At 44.6% G+C, this 23,722-nt stretch overlaps 1 long non-coding RNA gene across 1 annotated transcript; it reads right to left on the bottom strand.

Annotated features, from left to right (window-relative positions):
- Positions 1 to 1,769: 1,769 nt before the first annotated feature.
- LOC309361184 lies at positions 1,770 to 23,649 on the bottom strand. Its single transcript, XR_014164376.1, has 4 exons — positions 23,265 to 23,649; positions 5,660 to 7,771; positions 5,109 to 5,621; positions 1,770 to 2,021 (listed from the first exon to the last, which is right to left on the bottom strand). It is a non-coding gene; the product is annotated as an uncharacterized lncRNA (long non-coding RNA).
- Between the last annotated feature and the right edge of the window lie 73 nt (positions 23,650 to 23,722).

Genomic DNA, 23,722 nt, shown 5'->3' with positions numbered 1-23,722 from the left:
CAATTCTTAACATTTTATTTATGTACTGTGTTAAACAAGGACCAGAGAAAATCCCTGATCCAAATACAATGGAACTGAAAGCATTACAGGTACAGAGACTATTGAAAACACAGAGTAATATAATAGTTTCAATACAACTGAATTATAGCATCGTTTTGTTGTATGGACCCCCCCCCCTTCCCAATCTCTCCTTTCCTCACCTCCCCATCCCACCCCACCCTGCCAACTCCCAAACCATTTTTGGAAAATAAATGTAATAAGAACTAGTGCAAAAAAGTTCTAAAGGTGAAGCACAGTGTGTCAAGTGGCATAAGAAAACCAACGCCTGCTTCCGAAGACACAAGCCACTTTATTATGACAGTGAGCTCATCTGCAATCTCCTTCAACCCATATTTTGACTGTATCGTGTATCGATTGATTCTTCTTGGGTCTGACTTTTCTTGTTCTTCCATGGCTGCACCTTGTGGAAATCCGATCCAACACGCCATACTGGATCTTATCATCCGTGCAGAAAACCTGGAGTGCAATTTTGCTTAAGGGCTCATCCACACTTTTCCTCAACCAGTATGTTGATTGTATTGCATCCTGATAAATTCCCTTGGGTCCAAGAACTTTTCTCATTGTTCTGTGCCTGTACTTTGTGAAAATCCAATTGGCACATGGTACGATCAAAACTGGCACACGATATAATCAAAACATGGGGTGAGCAAAAGTGTGAAGAAGCTCAGAGAGAGAAGGAACTGAAACAGAAATGAGGCAGTGGGAGCAGAAAGGTTTTTAAAAGTTGACTTCAGCAACAAGACTTTTAGCTTTTAAACCTCAACACCATGTATTGTAGTAGTAATAGTAGTAGTAGTAGTAGTAATAATAATAATAATAATAATAATAATAATAATAATAATAATAATAATAATAATAATAATAGCTATTATTATTATTGACTTTTTTCACAGCAGGCCTGGTCTTGGTGTCCACAAGCACTTGGGAAGGGTTCAGCAACCAGGCCTGGGTCTCCAAATCACAGCATCCCCACTGCCAGTGCTATTTTTCTAGAAAAAGAAATGCCAGAACTCACCATGAACGCCTCCCTTGTTTTCTTCTAATGACAATGGTGCCCATCCAAGAGGTGCCGGAACTCAATTCCATTGAGTTCCAGCTGGAAAAAGCCCTGCCCACCTCCACAAGCTCCCTGACCTCACTGGATCTCACTTGGTGGAGCCACAAAAAGAGGCAGGCAGTTCAATATGCTGGGGGCACCTGTCTACCACAAAGGTCCTCAAAGTGTGTTCAAATTAATCATTAAAAAATTAAAAAAAATAAAATCAGCATTGTAAAACAACATTTAACATGAATCCATTCAATATTTTAAAGACTAAATTAGAGTACTGCCAGCGCTGTTGGGGTGGTAGTGCGGTGTTTTTGGATTGAAGGTGTCAGGGCTGCCAGCCCTGACAGAAGGGTACTGCATAAAGCCAGCCTGGACTTGGGGGCATGGCCTCATCCTTCTTGGAAGGCAAAATCATTCTGGCTTTGTGTTTCCAACCATCAAATGAACAGGCACAACTTCTGGAGGCCAAAACAGATGGGGGTTTAAAGGTGTTTTGGTATTGAATAAGCAGGTTTAATAGAAAGTTGGGTTTCATAGAATTATAGAGTTGAAAGGGACTCCAAGGGCCATCTAGTCTAAACCTGTGGAATTTTTTTTAAAAAAATATATACTGTCCTCCATCGGAAAATCACAGGGCAGTTTACAGTATAAAAACAGGCCTGGAAGGAATGTTTTCACTTGGCACCTAAAGATATGTAATGAAGGCACCAGGAGAACCTCCCTGGGGAGAGCATTCCACAAATGCAATGCAGGAATCATAGTTAAAGCAGCCAAAAGATGGCCAATTGCACCCCTAACCTCACAGCTTGGTGTAAAAGACAAAAAATATCTCCAAAATATTTATGGGGAGAAATCTTTTTTTTGCACTGTGCCTGAGCCTTGGGATATGATATCCCTGCCATCAATATAGTCTCTGAAGAGTTGTATTTAATACGTAGTAAATCTCCAGATATTCCCCTGATTGTAATGGGAGACACTAATGCTCGAATTGGATCAGACAATACAGCTCTCTATAAACGCTATGGCTCAAATCTAGCTGAAGATGACCCACTTCCATTGAAAATAGGGAGGAACTCTAAGGACACCACTATTAATAAAGCGGGAGGAAAACTTTTACAATTGGCCTTAGAATTGAATCTTTCATTTTTGAATGGCTCAATTTGGCCAGATATTCCGGGAAATTTTACTTTTAGCTCCAAAAGGGGCAGGAGCGTAATCGACTATTCTCTAGTTTCCGTTGAAATGTTAAATGAAATAGCCTCTTTTACAGTTGTACCTCGCTCAGAGAGCGACCATTTCCCAATAGTTTTAGAGATGTACAGGATTCCTAGAAATAATGATATTAGACCTCCTATTAGTATTGGTAAGACTATTTATGCCAAAAGAATTTATATAAGTGATAAAAATAGGGAGGATCTATTAGCAGTATTTGAAAATAACCCAGTTCCTCTGGAACCTGTGGCTAACCAAAATTTGATGCCCTTGGAGGATAATGATTGTTACTACAACACTATCCTGGAACTATTTTCTTCTTTTTTAGACCCTCAGTCCAGCAATAAACCTTTAAATAAGTTTAATTGGTTTGATAAAGATTGTATTAACTATAAGAAAGAACTTAGAACTTGTCTAAAAGAAGCCTATATTACCAACTCTCAAGGACTCTGGAAGACTTATTTTGAAATGAAAAATGTTTTTAAAAACATGCTCCTGGAAAAAAAATCTGAGTTTGCACTAGCTAAATGGTCTAAAATTGTCACTGCATTAGAAATTAAAGATACTAAAACTTTTTGGTCACTTCTCTCAATAATAGATACTACAGAGTTCCCTAATATAAGTGATGAGGCTTGGATTTCACATTTTACTGCTGTTTTTTATGATCACAAAGTTTATTAAAAGGAAAATTTTAAAGTTTCTCTGGCAAAAACCACACAATTTCAAATTACTGTTGAGGAGATGAAAAGGATAATCCTTTCGTTTAAGCAAGGGAAATCACCTGGTATGGATGGCATCCCAATAGATCTGTTGAGAGTAGATATAGAATGGTGGGCCATTAAACTTGTACCCCTTTTTAATTCTATCTATCACTCGGCCCGTGTACCTAAGTCGTGGAACAACTCGATAGTGGTTCCGATCTTCAAAAAAGGTGATAGGAATTGCCAAGAGAATTACAGACCTATAAGTTTGTTACCATGCATAAGCAAAATCTATGCCAAATCTCTGCTTATTAAATTGGAAGAATGGATGCTGACAAAAGGCCTACCTGGCAAAGAGCAGGCTGGTTTTAAGGCAGGCTCGTCAACTCTTGACCAGTGTCTAGTGTTAAGTCATCTTGTGGATAAATATGTCATGAGAAATAAGCGGAAACTCTTTGTGGCATTTGTGGATTTAAAAAGTGCCTTTGATTCGGTCGACCACAACAAACTATGGACTAAACTAGAACACCTTGGTATTGACCCATATTTACTTACACTGATTCAAAGTTTACATTCTAATAACCAAATATATGTTAAAGTATCAAAAGATGGTAGACTGGCAGGTCCTATTCTGAACAATCGAGGAGTTAGGCAAGGCTGTATCTTGGCCCCCACCCTATTCAATCTTTTTTTATCTGACCTACCAATATTCCTTCAAAACGCAACCACTCATACTCCTTATTTAAACAATTGCCCACTCTCTTTACTACTTTATGCAGATGATGCTGTAATTATTTCACTCTCTGTTTTGGGTTTAAAAAAATTATTCAAGAGTTTTTCAAACTACTGCTCTCTTAATAATCTCAAAATTAATTATGATAAGACAAAGATTATGCAATTCAGAATGAGAAGGAACCCAAAAGGCTGTATAATTAATGGACATCTAATACAGGAAGTTAAGCACTTCAATTATCTGGGAATTACATTTAAAAATAATATGAATTGGAATACACATATATGTGCTGCTATAGCTAAGGCCAAAGTGACTGCTCACCATATAAAATCCTATTTTTTTTCTCCAGTAGGAAACAGATTCATCCCTGCTGTATTGCAAGTGATTGATATGAAACTTTGTGCCCAACTTTTATATGGCACACCAGTGTGGATTTCAGGCAGCCTCAAGAGGTTGGATAAATTTCACGCTTCCCTTTTGAGGTCATTATTAGGACTTGCAAACTCAGTAAAATATGAAACAATATGTTGTGAGCTGGGAATACTGCCTTTATCAGTAAGAGCATGGCTGAGAACCTTGAAATATTGGATCTTCCTCCATTATAGAGCCTTATCCCCCAATTCTCTACTTTACGATCTTTTAAGCGATAATGCAATTTACAATCTTTCTTTGATATGTAAGAGAAAACTAGATTCTATAGGGCTCAATCTAATTGATTTTGAAATCTCTGATCCCAAAGATACATGGGAAATTATTAGGAAGACCTTCACAGAAAAAAGTCTTCTCGCCATGCTTGAAGTTGCAAAGCATAGCACCTGCTCTCCTATCCACTTAAATCTCCCTTTGTGTAGAGATTTTCAAAAGGGATACATGACAACTCTGAAGAAACATGAATTATGTAGGCTGTTTATGTTGGCCAGATTTAACATGTTTCCCTCGGCGGTAGTGAGAGGAAGATATTTAGCTATCCCAGAATCAGAGCGTCTCTGTAAATGCAGTAAAAAGGAACTAGATACTCTAGAACATATATTCTTCTCCTGTGATTTTGGCAGTTATGCCAGAATACAATTGTATGAGGCCCTAAAATTCAATAAACAGACTTTCATCCAACCAACTGTTCAGGACATGCTGGCGGACAGCGACGATCAAATTACTTTACTAGCGGCCGAATTTCTAAGAGCTGTCCATGAAGAAAGAATGGGCCATGATAAGGAGACTTAGTGGTTGTTAATGGTAGCTGATGATGTTTCGTTGTATTATTATTTTATATTATAATGTATTATGATTTGTATGTGTGGTGTGCTATGCCTAATAAAGGATTTTGAATTGAATATCCCTGCCATCTTCATGAGACTATGAGGCAGGCACATGTGGGTGGAGGTGCTTGATATCCTCCCCAGGAGGAGCTCAAACTCTGGGAGCTACCACAGAGGATTCCCTCTCATTTCACAGAACTTCAGTTCTTGGATCTTCTTTTGGGGAAGCCTGTGGCAAACTGGCCTAAAGTGTTGTGGGACTCCTGTAGGCACCAGCAGTTCTTAAAGTCCACACTCTTCCTTCTATTGCTTACTGATGCCCCTTTAGGGGAGCGGTAATGAAAAACCTACTTTTGCATCCAGAGAGCCCCAGGGGTCTAACCTCAGCATCTCAGATCAGACATAGGACCAAGCTATCTGAAGGACTCTATCCTCCCATATGAGCCTGCCCAGGCTCTGAGATTAGGTTGCCATATTTCAGAAGGTGAAAATCTGGACACGTAAGTTGTGGAGCTGTTTTTTGGGATGTATGGCAACCCTAGTCTGAAATCCCTCCTGTCTACTTAAGGCTGCCACCATTCAGCCTGGAACCAAACCTCTGCCTCTTGGGCCTTCTCGGCTGCTAAGCATGAAGGGCCGGGCTGTTGACAGGATGCCCTGCGAGAGGTGAACCACTGGGGATGGCCGATTTCTGCCTGGAAAGTGCTTCTGACTGTGGTATTCCGGATATGTCCAGGAAATTCCGGACATATGACAACCCTATCTGAGATCTTCTGGGGAGGCTGTTCCCTCTACTCCAGCATCCTCAAAGTCTTGCTTGGTGGGGACATGGGACAGGGTGGTGGCTGCTCCCAGACAACATTAGAACTCCCTTCCCAAAGAAACCAGATTGGCTCCCCTCTTTACTGTCCTTCTGTCAGCAGGTAAAGACTGATATATTCCAACAGGCATTTGGGGACGGACTGGTTTTTTTGGTTTTTTAAAAGGAAAGGGCTTTCAATACTACTGTGCTGTTTTTATCTGTATTTTAATAGATTTGTGGTGTTTAACATATTGTTTTAATTTTATTCAAGTTGAACTACTTTTTAACAATTATCTTTGATATGTTTTTAGTTTAATTTTATCTGTGTGATTTTGATCTGTGTAAGACACCTTGAGTCCCAACCTGAGAAAAAGGTGAGGTATAGATAAATAAACCAACAAACAAATAATAATCAGGGCTGGGGAAAGCTTTCTTTCTCTTGGGTCCCTGGAAAGTTTCTGCCCATCAGCATGGTCAATTCTGGGCTGGATGGACAGAGAGGCTCATCGTGTCTCTACAAGACCACAATGATCACCTTCCTCCTCCTGGGGCTGAGGGATTATCTGTGAGTCAGACGAGTTCCTTAAAAGAAACATGAACTGTGTACATGTGGAAAGGATCCAGGTGTCTTAGTAGACTGCAAAGTTAACGTGAGGCAACAGTGTGATGCAGCAGCAAAAAAGCCTAATGCAATCCTAGGCTGCATCAACAGATGTCTAGTGTTCAGATCAAGGGAAGTAATAGTCCTGCACTATTCTGTCTTGGTGAGACAACACCTAGAGTACTGTGTCCAGTTCTGGGTGTCATAATTTAAGGCTATTGACAAGCTGGAACGTGTGCCGAGGAGAGAGACCAAGATGATGAGGGGTCTGGAAACCAAGCCTTATGAGGAACAGTTGAGGGAGTTTGGGATGTTTAGAATGGAGAAGAGGAGGCTGAGAGGTGATATCGTAGCCATCTTCAAATATCTGAAGGGGTGTCCTATGGAAGTTTGAGCAAGCTTGTCTTCTGCTGCTCCAGAGGAGAGGACCCGACTCAATGGATTCAAATTGCAAGAAAGGAGATATTAGGAAAAGGTTTCGCATAGTAAGAGCTGTTCAGCAGTGGAATGGACTCCCTTGGAAGGTGTTGGACTCTCATTTATTGCAGGTTTTTAAACAGAGACCAAACAGTTGTCTGCCAATGATTATTTAGCTGTGATTCCTGCATTGCAGGGGGTCAGACCTTGGGAGTCACTTCCAACTCTACAGTTCTATGATTTCTAAGATTCATCTGTGTCTCCCAGCAACACTCAGGTGATATACATAAAAGAGGGCCTTTGGAATATCCCCAGTGGGCTAGGGAGAAAAATAGGACGGCTATGCAATCTTATAAACTGACATGGGCAAGGAAAGGAAACTGTTTAGGGCAGTGGTTTTCAACCAGTGTGCCATGGCACTATGGGGTGCCTTGAATGATGGTCAGGGGGGCTGTGGGCAACACTGGCCTCCATCTCTCTTTCCTTCCTTCCCTTCTCTGATGCCCTCTCGCATCTCTGCCTCCCAAAGTCTTTCACAGCTATTTGTTGCAACAGCTCTGGCTACAAGCTCCGCAGGCAAATGGTGCCTCTGGGGCTGGCCAGGGGGTGCTGGGTACCAGGAGCTGAGGTGGCCTCAGAGTAAGCAAGCAAGCAGGTGAGGAAGCCCAGCCAGCCAGTTTGCCAGCACTTGTTGTTGGGAATGAACAGACAAGTGGGAGGCCAGGCAGGCAGGTGCTGCACTGGCCTTCCTTGTGCTTGATGTGTGCAAGATCTGCCTGGGAGCTTAGTGTCCAGTGCTGAAGGGGAGCCTTTTCACCATGCAGGCCTGGCAGTGCCCACTGCTGTCACTGCTGCCTCCCAAGGTAAGGTGCTTGTCTCACATTCACTTTTGCCAGTCTCCACTAGGCCACTAAGACTGGGGGCATCCTCTTCCCAGGCCCCTGTGAGGCAGTTGTCAGGGAACTGCCATCGGAGCCAGAGGCGGTGGCAAGGCTCCCAAGCGATGCTGGAGAAGGGCCCAGCAGGAAGAGAGGCAGCTCATCGGCTGGGGAAGGAAATCAGCGTAACAACAGGGATAAAGGGGGGGCAGATGGGGGAATCGGCGAGGGGGCTCCAGGACTCCTCGCCTGAGACCAGCGGGGAGAGCACGGGTCCTCTGCTGCCCACACCCACCCTGTGCAGAAGACTTCCGCGCAGGGAGAGTAGGCGGAGACTTGGCGTCAAAGAACTTCTTTGTTGGAATATTAATGGGATGAACGGGAAAAAAGAGGAATAAAATCGAGCAATATCTGAAAAAGAAAAACTTGGACATTATCTGTCTTCAAGAAACGCATGTAGCTTGAAGGCATAAAAAAGTATTAATTAATAAGAGATTGGGAAACGAATTTGAATCTTCAGATAGGGAAAAGAAAAGAGGGGTGGTATTGTATATTAAAAATAAGATTGAAGCCAAAACAATATTTAAAGACGAGGAGGGGAGGATGATAGGGGTCCGTATTAATTGGCAAGGAGAAAATCTGGTGGTAGTCGGGGTATACGCCCCAAATGGCAATAAGACTGAATTCTTTAAAAAATTAGAAGAGAAAATATTTGAATATGTGGACCAGAAAATTATTTTAATGGGTGATATGAATGGGGTGGTTTCGCTAGAAGTGGATAGACTTAGGGAAGGAGCAAGTAAAGAAGGAAAACTACCAAAATCCTTCTTCTCAATGGTGGAAAACTGCAATTTGATAGATATTTGGCGCCTCAGACATCCACTAGATAAACAATTCACCTTTCACTCCGAACCAAACCAGTCGATGTCACGTATAGATCAGATATGGATTTCAAGTGAATTATGTCCAAGAGCTAAATTAATAGAAATAAGACCGAAAGTAATCTCGGACCATAGTCCGATAGAGTTGGAATTGGAAAGCTTAGAGACAAGAACTTTCAGATGGAGATTGAAAGATTATCTCCTGGACGATCAGAAAATTGTCGAAAATGCACAGAAAAAATTGATGCATTACTTTGCGGACAACTGTGATAAAGGAACAAAAGCTAATGTAGTATGGGACGCAAGCAAGGCAGTAATAAGAGGATATTTTATTCAACAGAATGTAATTAAAAACAAGAATAGCGAGAAAGGTAAAGAAGAAATTCTAAAGCAGATAATGGTAAACAAACAAAAATTATCTCAGAAACCTAACTGTCAGAAAGCAAAAGAAAGAATAAAGATTCTACAAGCCCAATTTGCCACAATAATAAATAGAGAGGTGGAGTGGAACATCAAAAAACTAAGACAAAAAAAATAATTCTCGAATAAATCAGGCAAATGGCTTGCTTGGCAAATTAAAAAAAAGGAAGGAACAGAGCACAATAAGTAAAATAATAGTGGGGAGGGAAGAAAGAACTGACCCAAAAGGAATTAGGAGGGAGTTCCTCAACTACTATAGAAGTTTGTATAATAATAAAGAGAGAATTAGTTTAAGGAGGATAGAGAGATTTCTGAAGGATAAAAGGGTGCAGAAAATCTCAACAGAGGAAAAACAACGACTGAATACTCCAAATGGAAATGAGGAGATAAAGGAAGTAATTAAAAATTTAAAGAGGGGGAAAGCTCCAGGCCCTGATGGATTCACCGCAGGCTATTACAAAGAGATGAAATCGATTTTGGTGGGACCTCTGAAAGAGACTATGAACAATATTTTAAGGAAAGGAGAAATCCCAGAGACTTGGAAGGAGGCATACATCACGTTCATCCCCAAACAGGATGCAGACCCAACCCAAGTTAAAAATTATAGACCAATCTCACTGCTAAATACAGATTATAAAATATTTGCAGGAATCCTTGCAAGAAGGTTGAAGAGGTTGTTATCAGAAATTATTCATAAGGACCAGGCGGGATTTCTGCCAAGTCGGCAGATGAGAGACAACACAAGAAACATAATCAACATGCTAGAATACCTATCTGTTAGGATTGATAAACAAGTTATAATGATGTTTGTGGATGCCGAGAAGGCATTCGACAATGTGATATGGGACTTCATGCTGAAAAATTTAGAACATATGGATGTGGGTAACGACTTTTTTAATGGGGTAAAAGCAATATACACAGAGCAGAAAGCTAAATTGATCATAAATAACACTGTGACAGAAGAGATAAAGATACAGAAAGGAACAAGACAGGGTTGTCCACTCTCTCCGCTATTGTTTATAACAGTATTAGAAGTCCTTTTGAATTCTATAAGACAAAATGGAAAAATAAAAGGAGTGTTAATCGGACAGAATGTGTATAAGATTAGAGCCTTTGCGGATGACGTAGTAATAATGACAGAAGAACCAACAACTGCAACAGAAGAAATATTAAAGGAAATAGATCAGTTTGGAGAGGTTGCAGGGTTTAAATTAAATAAGACGAAAACGAAAATGATAGGTAAAAATGTGGACCCAAAGACAATAGAAACAATTCAACATCAATCGCAGATAGAGGTGGTCAAAAAAGTGAAATATCTCGGCATTTGGCTAACACCTAAAAATATAGACTTATTCAAAAATAACTACGAGCCGACGTGGAGGGAAATAAGAAAGGATTTGGAAATATGGGAAGGGTTGAAACTGTCATTCTGGGGAAGGATCAATACAATTAAGATGAACGTTCTACCAAGGCTGATGTTTCTATTCCAGACTATCCCTATAATCAAGGGGAGCCGAATCTTTAAAGAGTGGCAAAGAGTACTTTCAAGATATATCTGGCAGGGCAAAAAACCTAGAATTCAGTTCAAATTATTAACAGATATAAAGGAAAGGGGGGGTTTTGCCCTGCCAGATTTGAAATTATATTACGAGGCAGTTTGCCTCTGTTGGATAAAAGATTGGGTAAAGTTGGTGAATAGGGAGCTACTCGACTTGGAGGGCTTCGATAATAGATTCGGCTGGCACGCCTACTTATGGCAGAACAAAAGAAAAGTACACAAGGGATTTGAAAATCATATTTTTAGAGGGCCACTAATTGAAATATGGGAAAAATATAAAAATCTGTTGGAATTGAAAACACCACATTGGCTATCACCTCTTGAAGTAATGAGTGTAAAGACTATTAATATGAGAAGCAATTGGGCAACATACAGTCAGTTATTAATTAAAGAAGATGGGAAATGGAAGGTAAAACCATACGAGCAAGTTAAGGAGCATGTTTATGATTGGCTACATCACTTTCAGGTGAATCAGATGTTTAGAAAAGATATTAAAGAAAGAGGTTATGCAGATAAAGATTCCAAATTTCAGATGGAGATTATAAATAACGAAGAGAAAATTATATCTAAAATGTATAGGATGCTGCTAGACTGGAACTTAGGGGATGAGGAAGTCAAATCGGTGATGATCCGCTGGGCAAAGGATGTAGGTCATAGTATACTATTTGAGGATTGGGAAAAACTTTGGAAGGATGGGTTAAATTTTACGGCATGCATAACGATAAAGGAAAATGTCATGAAGATGTTCTACAGGTGGTATTTAACACCTATGAAACTATCGAAAATGTATAAGGTGGACAACAAGTGCTGGAAATGTAAAGATAAAGAGGGCTCCTTTTACCACATGTGGTGGGAGTGTAGAAAAGTGAAACAGTTTTGGGAAAAAATATACATTGAATTAAAGAAGATCCTAAAATATACGTTCACAAAGAAATCAGAAATTTTCCTATTAGGGATATTAGGGCACGAGATAAAAAAGGAAGATTGTAGATTAGTATATTATGCAGTTACAGCAGCAAGGGTAGTGTTAGCCCAGATGTGGAAACAGCAGGAAATACCAACGGTGGAGGAGTGGAGATCAAAGTTGTTAGACTACGCGGAATTGGATAAACTCACAGGAAAAGTCAGGTATATAAGAGACCAAAAGTTCATCAAGGATTGGGGAAAGTATGTAGATTATCTGGAATCTATTAGTGAGGGACAAACAACGCTAAAGGGATTCAGAGACGCACTGTGAAAGACTATGAGTTATTGTGTAAAGAAAATAGGAGATAGAGAAAGGTATAATGACAATATAAGCCAAGAAATGTGTAACCTTAATCATTACTTCGAATGATTTACGGACAAGCTAAAGGAAGTCTCGAAAGGGAAGGTTATGTAACACTGTTGACGTGAAAATTATAATTTTGTGTATCTTTTTCTTTTTCTTTTCTTCCTTTTTTTCTATTGCTGTTTGTTTGTGTAGTATTCTTTTTTGTTTAACTGTGTCTTAGTCTCTATTTTTATCATGGAATGAATCAATAAAAAGAATTTTGAAAAAAAAAGAACTTCTTTGCTGGAAGAGGTTCAAGAAACGCCCACTGACGGATTCTGCCAGTGACTGAAACAGCCACGAAGTGAAGGGCTGTCCAGACAGAAAGGGTTTAACCAGGTAACCTAGCCAGGAGCGGCGGCAACTTACACACGAGCAACCCCTATAACCATTACAGCAATCCGTCAGTCACTGACGTTGCTTGTGCGCAGCGACAGGCAGGCGGCATAATGAGCCAAACCGGAGAAGCCGGAGGAACGGAGCAAGCAGCTGGAGTGCAAAATCTGGTGGAGAGGAACCGAGATTTGGAACAGCATGTGGCTCTCCTGACGGCGCGGCTGGATGAAAGACGGGCTCAGGATGCACAGGTCAGACCCACCCCCGTCGCAAGGAAGGTACCGGGACTGGTACACAAGTTTGGGGGGAAGCCCCAGGACTATAACGCGTTCCGAACGGAAATAAGAGTACGCTTTGGAACTGCAGCATAATGACTTTGCTGATGATGGGGTAAGGGTGGCCTAAATTGTCGGGCATCTACAGGATGGGGCCTGGGAATGGATCAGGCCCCTAATGGCGACGCAAAATGCTGCCTTGAAGGACCTTAGGAAATTCTATCAGGCGATGGATGCAATGTATTCCAGTGAAGTGGAGCAAAATGTGACTCGACGGGAATTGATGGGGTGCAAGCAGGGGAGCCAATCAGTTAGAGACTACTGGTCGCGCTTTGCGATGTTGATCCACCAGCTCGGGTGGGATCTGGACTCTGAACCCATTCAAATGTTCAAAACAAAAAAAATTCCTTCCAGTAGCACCTTAGAGACCAACTAAGTTAGTTCTTGGTATGAGCTTTCGTGTGCATGCACACTTCTTCAGAAGAAGTGTGCATGCACACGAAAGCTCATACCAAGAACTAACTTAGTTGGTCTCTAAGGTGCTACTGGAAGGAATTTTTTTTGTTTTCACCATGGCAGACCAACACGGCTACCTATCTGTAACCATTCAAATGTTGTTTGAGGAGGGGTTGTCCCCACCGGTGAAGGATGAGCTTTCCCGCGCGCCCCGCCCGCAGTCGATGGGCTGACCAAGGCTGTGCTTGCGATAGGAGTACGCCAGGAAGCGCGGGCTCAGGAGAAGCGCGAAGGGAGAGGGGAACGTTGCCATGACTACCGCATTCCTGAAATACCGAGGCAGCCTTCCCAGACGGCTGAGCCAATGGAAATAGATGGCGCGCGCGCGAGAGGTTTCAAACTCCAGTGAAGGTCGCAAGAGGGAGGGAAAGGATTGGAAAACCACCAAGAAGTGTTTCCTCTGCCAACGGCCAGGACATTTTGCCAGGACATTTAATTCATTTGTTCAGTTTCTGTTAATTGATTCTCATGGAAACTTACAGATTCTGGCTTCACACAATTAACTCAAGGCCGTGTCAATTTGCTCTTGGCAGAAAGCCAAGGTCTGCTTGACCTAGAAACTACTTACTCTGATTGGTTAACGACCAGCACTCAACTCTGTTATCTAGGAATGCTAGCACAGTTTGTGTAGTGGGTGTGTTAGGAGTTAGGAGTGCTGTGTAGAGAGAGGGAAAGAAAGGATTTATTTTGCTTTGCATGCAGAAACTCTGCTGGTTTTATTTTTCCTTTTAATAAATCCTGTAAATAGTTATTCTGAGTCTAGCTGACTAGTCATTCCACCTCAACTAGCTTCTTCGCTGTGCAGGAAAACTCTGCTACGTTTGGGCTAAAGCCATTAGAGCTATGCCTGGCACTTCAAAGTTCCAAGAGGTTATGGGTATTGTGCTGCCAGCCTGAGTTGTGGTGGTGTCAGCATCAAAGGTGTTGGTTCCAGTAGTTCCAGAAGTTGTTGTTCCTGTTGGTGCAGCAGATGGACACTGGCTGGTTCCTGACTGCTGTGAACTGGTGACGCAGTGGACACAAGGACAACAGCTGCAGCGTGCTAGTGCTGGGTTGCTGTGGTTCCTGTTTTCTCTCTCGGTGGTCGTGAGTAGCTGGTTCCGGGTTCCAGGGACATCGCTCTCAAGATGGCCTCACAACCAGTTCAGATGGCTTTTGAGCGTCTGAATGACTCCAATTACTTGCTGTGGTTGGAACGCATGCAGGCAGTGCTGCAGAGGGATCGTCTCTGGCAAGTGGTGAGTAAGTTTCCTGCGAAGCCTGATGATGAAGACCTCGATAAAGACCAAAGAGCAAGGGCCACAATTGTCTTGGGGCTGGAAGATTCCCAGTTGCCGTATGTGAGGGGAATCAAGACAGCTAGAGGTGTGTGGCAAGCACTTAAAGAACTCCATGTGCGTGAGACAGCGGTTTCCAAGCTGTTCATTCGCAAGGCATTGTACAAGGCAATGTTAAAGCCTGGGGTTACAATGCAGGAACACCTACACAGTTTACAGTTAAAGTTTACTGAGCTACAGGAAAGAGACTGTGCGTTAGACCAGCAGGAGAAGGTGGCTATTATTTTGAGTTCTCTCCCAGAAAGCTGGGATAACTTAGTTTTGTCTCTAGAAGGCATAAAGGAGCGTGATTTATCAGTCAGTTACGTTACTGGGCGTTTGATTGAAGAATGGCAGAAGAGGCAAGAAAGGTCGTTTGCTGCAGAGGCTTCTACAGGCAGGCGGTTTGGAAGGAGTTCTCATGCCGTGCCAGAGGTGAAGCAAAAGCAGCGTACCGGTGAGGAGTCAGCGTTTGCTGTTAGGCGTTGTTTCCGATGTGGGTCTTCAGCGCATCTAAAACGACAATGTCCGGAGTTGGTCAAGTCTCAGTGGCCAGTGCAGGAGCAGAGACGAGATCAGCAGCAGCAGCAGCGAAAAAAGAAATTCTTCAAACGGAAACAGTCGGCTCAGCTGGTGACCCCCGAGGTCAAGATTGCTGATGAGAAACAAGCTGTCTGGGTGGTCGATTCGGGAGCTTCTCGGCACATCGTAAATTCAGATGAATTGTTTGTTTCCAAGAACTCAGCACAGCGCAGCCAGGTGGCTCTAGCAGACAGAAGTACTTCCGAAGTGATTTCAGGGGGTGCAGTTTTTGTTCCTTGTCTTCGTGAATGCCTGCAAAATGTACTTTGTGTGCCTTCATTAAGGAGCAATCTGATGTCTGTAGATTGTTTGCTAAAAGCTGGGTTTAAAGTGTATTTTGAAGGAGACAGTTGCATTATTAAGAAGGCTGGTGAGATTTTAGGCACTGCTAAGTCAGAGGGAGGCTTGTTTTGGCTTAAAGCAGGATCTCAAGTTGCAGCAGTAGTCAGTAAATCTCAGCCTGCAGTGAATAACAAAGCTATACATGACAACTGTGTGCACTTATTGCATAGGAAAATGGGGCATGCTTGCTGGAAAAGTGTACTAAAAATGTCTGAATTGGCTGATGGGGGTAATTTAAAGAGTTGTAACAAGTACCTTGATTGTAATGTTTGTAAAAAGGTTAAAACCCACAGAGTCTCTTACCCCAGAAGTGATAGAGTTAGTGAGTCACCGCTACAGCTGGTTCACATGGACGTAATTGGTCCATTTGCTGTAAGCAGGGGTGGATCGCGTTTTTCATTAACAATTGTGGATGACGCCACACGTTACTCTTGGGTTTTTCCCATGAAGAATAAGGGTGACGTATTCACTAAGTTTAAAGGCTGGGTGGCATCTGTGGAAAGATTTCTGTCCATTAAACTCAGAAGGATTCAGACGGACAGAGGTGGCGAATTTATGTCAAATGCTTTTAGAGATTGGTTACAAAAGCGTGGCATTGGGCATAGAAAAACGAACGCTTTTTCCCCAGAGGAGAATGGCGTTGCAGAGCGAAAAAACAGATCTTTACAAAATATGATGTTTGCCATGCTTGATGATGCTGATTTGCCCATGTCTTATTGGGGGGAGAGCATGCTCACCGCGTGTTATCTCCAAAATAGGCTCTTTCATCAAACAATAGGTACAACTCCGTACTTTAAATTGTTTCAGAAAAAACCCAAAATTGACCATTTGCATGTGTTTGGATCAAAAGCCTGGGTATTAATTCCAAAACAAATGAGAAGGAAGGGAGATCCTAAGACCAAACAGTTAGTGTTTGTGGGTTATCAGGAGCTGGGAAAAGGTTTCCGCTTTGCTGAAGGGACAAATGGCATTGTGATCTCCAGGAATGCCAGTTTTTGTGAACATAGTGGCTGGGAGAGACTACATGCCAATACTGAGGTTTGGTTTGAACCTTCCCAGGAGCTTCATGACTCTGAAGGTAAACATAGAGAATCAGAGTCTGAGGGGGAGGAAAGTTCAGATAAGAGCTCTCAAGAAAGTGGAATTAGCCAGAGACCAGTTGCTAAGCAGCAAAAGAGAGGTCGTAGTTCTGAGGAGGAAAGTGGGTCAGAAGAAAAATTTTCTCCCAGAAGATCTAAAAGACAAAACAAAGGAGTGCCTCCGGTGCGTTTTTCTCCAGATACTGCAAATGTGTTTAGTGTAATTGCAGAGCCCAAGAGTTTTCAGGAGGTGTTAAAGTTACCAAAAGAGGAGGCAGAGCTCTGGAAACAGGCAATGGAGGAAGAGATGTCCTCTCTGAATGAGCACAAGGTCTTTACACCAGTAGCAGCGCCTGAGGGGGCAAAGATTGTAGGCTGCAGGTGGGTGTACAAACTTAAACCACTGGTAACAGGAGAGTACAAATACAAAGCTCGTTTAGTGGCTCAAGGATACTCTCAGAGGCCTGGAAAAGATTATGACGAGACTTTTTCCCCTACTGCTAAGGGGGACAGTGTAAGGCTGATTCTAACGCTTGGAGCAAAGAGAAAACTCCTGTTAAACCATTTTGATATCCAGACTGCATATTTACATGCATCAATATCAGAAGACCTGTATCTAGCCGAACCGCCTGGTTATGAGACAGGTTCCAATAGAGTGTTGAAATTAAACAAAGCTCTATATGGTCTCAAACAGGCTGCAAGATCTTGGAACAAATGTTTCCATGAGGCCTTAGTGTCATTTAGTTTCAAGCAGAGTACAGCTGACAATTGTGTTTATGTACGTGGTACAGGCAGTGATCAAGAGTTTTGTCTGATTTATGTAGATGATGTATTGTATGCTTGCAAAACAGATAAACAAACTAAAAGGTTTGCCAAGCAATTGTCCAGTAAGTTCAAAATGAAAGACTTAGGCCCGGTTAGGACATATCTAGGGTTGGAAGTGTGCTGGGCCCAAGATGGCAGCTGCCTAATTAGTCAGCAGAACAAAGTTAAACAACTACTGACTACATACAGGATGCAGGATTGCAAAGGGGCAGTGGTGCCTATGGATCCAGTGGCTGGGGAAACTCAGCCAGATGGGCGGGGTATAAATAATAAATTATTATTATTATTATTATTATTATTATTATTATTATTATTATTATTATTCATAAAAACACTTCATACAGATGAGAGTCCTGAATTTGAACATCCTGATGTATATCATTCTGTAATTGGAAGTTTATTGTATCTAGCACAGTGGTCCAGACCTGATATTAGCTACGCAGTAGGCATATTAAGTAGATTGGTCTCAAAACCCACACTAAATGCCTGGAAAGGGGTAAAACAAGTTCTGAGATACCTCAAACAGACAATTGGCTATATGTTACAATTAAATTCTTCAGAGGATGAAACGTTGAGTTGCTACTGTGATAGTGACTGGGAAAATTTGCCAGATAGAAAATCTGTCACAGGACTAGTCATAATGGTCAGTGGAGCTTTAATCAGCTGGCGGTCACGCAAGCAAGACGTTGTAAGTGTGTCATCAACGGAATCCGAGTATGCCACATTGAGTGAATTGTGCAACGAGGTGATTTATTTCAAGCATTTGTTAGCAGATTTTAATGTAAATTGTGGTGAACCAGTACGAGTTTACATTGATAATCAGGCTTGTATAACCTTAAGTAAAACAGAGGGTTTCAAATCACGTTCCAAACATATCTCTGTAAAATACCAAAATGTACGTTGCTGTGTACAAGACAATATAATCACATGTACTTATGTATCAAGTGAAGAAAATGTAGCAGATGTATTAACTAAACCATTGGCAAAGATAAAGAACAAGCAAATGTGCAAGGGTTTAGGTTTGCTGGAAAAATAATCTCCTACATAGGTGTTATTTGATGTTAATTGTCCAGCAGAATCTGTGAGGGGGTGTTCAGTTTCTGTTAATTGATTCTCATGGAAACTTACAGATTCTGGCTTCACACAATTAACTCAAGGCCGTGTCAATTTGCTCTTGGCAGAAAGCCAAGGTCTGCTTGACCTAGAAACTACTTACTCTGATTGGTTAACGACCAGCACTCAACCCTGTTATCTAGGAATGCTAGCACAGTTTGTTAGAGTGGGTGTGTTAGGAGTGCTGTGTAGAGAGAGAGAAAGAAAGGATTTATTTTGCTTTGCTTTGTATGCAGAAACTCTGCTGGTTTTATTTTTCCTTTTAATAAATCCTGTAAATAGTTATTCTGAGTCTAGCTGACTAGTCATTCCACCTCAACTAGCTTCTTCGCTGTGCAGGAAAACTCTGCTACGTTTGGGCTAAAGCCATTAGAGCTATGCCTGGCACTTCAAAGTTCCAAGAGGTCTGCTCTGCCCTCAAAGAAAGGCATGGCAAGGGATGGTGGGAGCTGCTGGCTGTGTGGAGGAGGGGGGAAAGGGGCAGGCACAGGGAAACGCCAACACTTGGCTGCCAATCAGCGGGGACAGCAGCCAAGCCAGCAACCAATAGAAGTGCCCCAGCCAGACACTCCCAAGGCAGCTATAGCCATAGAAGTGGTGCTAGAACTCCCGAATGGGCACCCAGTCAAGGTGGAGGGGCTGCTGGATTCAGGCAGCTCCTGCAATTTCTTCAGCAAGGACTTTGCTCTAGAGCACCAACTCCACCTGCTGCCCCTAGATTTCCCCTTGCAAGTGACCACCATCGATGGCAGGGAACTTCTGGGAGGGGAAGTGACGCACCAGACCCCACCAATGAGAATGAGGGTTTCCAGGCACAAGGAGACCATTGCCTATCACGTAGCCACACTGGCAGGACCCCCAATAATATTAGGGATGAGCTGGCTGGCACTACATGATCCAGTAGTGGCATGGCATCAGCGGTCGGTCACCTTTGGGTCAGCTTACTGCTTGGAACACTGTCGGGGGGGGGGGACCCAAGAATGACCGTGGCCAGGGTGGCTGGGATGGCTGTGGAGCCAAAAGGGGAGGTGCCACCACAATATGCTGACCTGCAGGAGGTCTTCAGCGAGAAGGAGGCGGATAGACTACCCCCCCATAGGCCCTTTGACTGCCAAATCAACTTACTCCCAGGGGCTCAGCTGCCGGTGGGTAAGCTGTATGCCATGTCTGACCGGGAAATGCAGGAGTTGTGGGAATTTATTGACAAGAACCTGAAAAGAGGTTTCATAAGAGAATTAAAGGCGGTGGGGGGGCAGTCCGGTGTTCTTTGTGGACAAAAAGGATACTAATCAGCCTAGATTAGTCGTAGATTTCAGGGCCTTGAACCTTGTATCAGAACCCATGACCTTCCCAATGCCCAGGATTGACGACATTTTAACATGGGTGAGGCAGGGGAAAATCTTTACTAAGCTGGACCTCCGGGGGTGTACAATTTGATTAGGATGAGGGAGGGGGATGAATGGAAAACCACCATGTTCACCCCCCTGGGGCACTTTGAGTACTTAGTTATGCCATTTGGATTACAGTCGGGCTCCACCTGCTTTCAAGCATCCATGCACCACATGTTGGGGTCCTTGCTGTACAAGAACTGCGTAGCCTTTTTGGATGACGTCTTAATCTATTCTGACAATGAGAAGCAACATGTCAGAGACGTCAGGGAAGTGCTAAAGAGACTGCAGAAGCACCAGTTGTGGGTCAAGCTGGAAAAATGCCAATTTCACGCAAGAGAGGTTGAGTTTCTGGGGTACAAGTTGTCAGAGAAGGGCCTAGCTATGGACCCCAGCAATGTGCAGGCAGTGCTGGAATGGAAGGCCCCCAAAACCCGGAAGGTCGTGCAGAGGTTCCTAAAGGTAAAGGTAAAGGTACCCCTGCCCGTACGGGCCAGTCTTGACAGACTCTGGGGTTGTGCGCCCATCTCACTTAAGAGGCCAGGGGCCAGCGCTGTCCGGAGACACTTCCGGGTCACGTGGCCAGCGTGACATCGCTGCTCTGGCGAGCCAGAGCCGCACACGGAAACGCCGTTTACCTTCCCGCTGGTAAGCGGTCCCTATTTATCTACTTGCACCCGGAGGTGCTTTCGAACTGCTAGGTTGGCAGGCGCTGGGACCGAGCAGCGGGAGCGCACCCCGCCGCAGGGATTCGAACCGCCGACCTTTCGATCGGCAAGTCCTAGGCGCTGAGGCTTTAACCCACAGCGCCACCTGCGTCCCTGCAGAGGTTCCTAGGGTTCAGCAACTTCTACAGGAAGTTCATCAAGAACTTCACCCACTTGACAGCGCCCATCACAGATTGTCTCAGTAGCAAAAAGAAGTTCGTCTGGACAGAAAGGGCCCAGCAATCCTTTGAAAGACTGAAGAAGGCGTTCGCTTCGGAAGAGCAGCTCCTGCACGTGGATCTGCAGAAGCCCATGAGGCTGGAGACCGACGCGTCAGACCGAGCCATCGGAACGGTAGTGTTGCAGCCAGGGGCCCAGCAGAGCTGGTGGCCGTGCGCCTTTTTCTCGAGGAAGCTGAGCAAGTCGGAGCAAAACTACACGGTGTATGACCGCGAACTGCTTGCAATTTATGCAGCATTTCAACGATGGAGATATCTGCTAATAGGGGCGCAGCACAAGATCCAGGTGTGTACGGATCACAAGAACTTGGAATACTGGAGGACTGCGCGAGTACTCAACCAGAGACAGATTCGATGGGCACAGGAGTTCTCCAAGTTTTCCTTCAAGATCCGGTACGTGCCGGGAGAGGAAAACGTAAGAGCAGATGCTCTCTCCCAGAAGCCGGAGTACATGGAAGGAGAGGGACCGCCGGAAGTCAGACATGTGTTCCCTGAGAACCGATGGGTGTGTGGGGGAGTGTTGGTTGGGAAACGAGAACTGGCCGGGCTTACTAGAAACGACAAATTCGCTCAAACTAAAATCAGGGAACTCCGGGACGGAAGGGGAAACCATGGAGGGTTTGAGGAAAAGGAAGGGCTACTGTACTATAAGGGGGCGCTGTACGTACCAGGGGAGACCTTGAGGGGAAGGGTACTCAAACAACTCCACGACAACCCAACAGCGGGCACTTTGGTCAACACAAAACCATGTTGCTTGTCACCAGGCAGTTCTGGTGGCCAAGGGTAAGGGAAGATGTACGGGGGTGCGACCGCTGCCAGAGGGCAAAGGGGGAGAGGGCTGCCCCCGTAGGGTTACTGGAACCCTTACCCACGCCGGGAAGACCCTGGGAGGTGGTGTCCATCGATTTTATGACAGATTTGCCCAAGTCAAGGGGGAAGACAGCAGACATGGTAGTAGTCGATCTACTGACAAAAATGTGCCATTTCATAGCTTGCTCACATGCGGTGATGGCAGAGGAAACAGCCAGGTTGTTTGTGGATCACATTTTCAGGCTGTATGGGGCTCCCTCAAGGGTCATCTCAGATCGCGGGAAACAATTTACTTCCCGGTTCTGGAGGAAGCTCATGAGCTTGCTGCAGGTCGAGGAGGGCTTCTCGACGGTGAGACACCCAGAAACCAACGGGCAAGCAGAAAGAGCGAACAGTATACTCCAGCAATACCTACGCTGCTACGTCAGCAGGAGACAGAACGATTGGGTAGAGAAACTAGCGCTGGCTGAATTTGCGTACAATAACGCTGAACATGTGTCCACGGGAATGAGCCCGTTCATGGCCAATTATGAGTGTCACCCCAGGGCCTTCCCGGGGAGTGGGGAGGAAGGGTGGAGCGTACCTGCGGCAGAGCAGTTTGTGGAAGAAATGGAGGCCTTGCACCAGCAACTTAAGATGAACTTGGAACGGGCCAAGGAAATTTACAAGAGGCAGGCAAACAAGCACCGTCGGGAAGGGGAGACCATACGGGTGGGAGACCGGGTGTGGTTGTCAACCCAAGGGTTACCCTTTAAGGGAGGGTGCAAGAAGTTGCAGCCAAGGCGGCTGGGACCTTTTGAGGTAACACAGCAGGTGAACCCCGTGGCATTCAAACTCAAGTTGCCTGACAGCATGAAGATACACCCGGTGTTCCATAGGTCCCTACTCTCACCGTACAGGGAGGGGCGGGAATTCCCGGGGCGGGAGGGAGAAGTCATCACACACCCGCAGGTAGAGGAGAGGGAACACCACAACCAAGCCACGGAAATACTCGATTCCAGGTGGTGAGGGCGCCAGGTGGAGTACTTGGTAGCTTGGGAGAGAGAAGCCAGGTCAGAAAACACGTGGGTTCCCACGGAGGCAATCAATGACAGGTATCTTGTGGAGGAGTTCCACAGCCTGTTCCCAGATAAACCAAAACCACTAGCGAGATTCTGGGAGGAGCAATTTGGAACCACAGACGATGAAGAGGATTTTATGGGTTTTCCTGCCTCCGAAGAGGAGGGAGGAGAGGCGTCAGAGGGTGAAGAATCAGACTGAGAGGCCCACCCCGCGGGAAGAGATCGGAGCGGGTGGGAAGCGGGTTTTGAATCCTCAGAGGATGGTGACAGCTCCTTCCGGGGATTCCCCACATCGTCGGCCGAGGAAAGGGACTAAGTTGGATCAAAAGGTCGGGCCAGGGGTGGAGGGGGTCCTGGGGGGGAGGTGGATGTCAGGGAACTGCCATCGGAGCCAGAGGTGGAGGCAAGGCTCCCAAGCGATGCTGGAGAAGGGCCCAGCAGGAAGAGAGGCAGCTCATCGGCTGGGGAAGGAAATCAGCGTAACACCAGGGATAAAGGGGGGCAAATGGGGGAATCAGCGAGGGGCTCCAGGACTCCTCGCCGGAGACCAGCGGGAAGAGCACGGGTCCTCCGCTGCCCACACCCACCCTGTGCAGAAGACTTCCGCGCAGGGAGAGTAGGCGGAGACTTGGCGTCAAAGAACTTCTTTGCTGGAAGAGGTTCAAGAAACGCCCACTGACTGATTCTGCTAGCGACTGAAACAGCCATGAAGTGAAGGGCTGTCCAGACAGAAAAGGTTTAACCAGGCCACCTAGCCAGGAGTGGCGGCAACTTACGCACGAGCAACCCCTATAACCATTACAGCAGTGTGAGTAGGAATCTCTCTTTGGGGCAGAGGGGGCAGCTCAGAGACCAGGGCAGTGGCAGCAGCAGCCTGGAGGACTCCCAAGGAGACGGGGGAGGAGAGGAGGCTGAGGGAACATCCCCCAGGGGAGGGTGTTTCAAAAAGGGTGAGAGGCTGCCAGTTCTGCAGGCAAGGGGTGACATAGATGGGCTCCTGGGCCCCACAGGGGTGCCACAGAAAGTATGCAGTTGGTCAAGGGAGTCGTGAACTCAGAGAGGTTGAAAACCTCTGGTTTAGGGGACCAGTGCTAATAAATATATATTTTAAAAATGGGGAAATTCAAATAACAAGGAGAAACTCCAGGTTCAGAAAGGTAAGTACGTCTCTTTCTGGACTGAACAAGACCAGACACTAATGGTCCGCCCCCCCAGCTGCAGCTCTGCCAATGAAACTCTTCTTTTGAAGCTGAA

The sequence above is a fragment of the Podarcis melisellensis genome (assembly GCF_964234715.1).
Source record: "Podarcis melisellensis genome assembly, chromosome: W".
Lineage (NCBI taxonomy): Eukaryota > Metazoa > Chordata > Lepidosauria > Squamata > Lacertidae > Podarcis > Podarcis melisellensis.
This window is presented reverse-complemented; position numbering and strand designations above follow the sequence as displayed.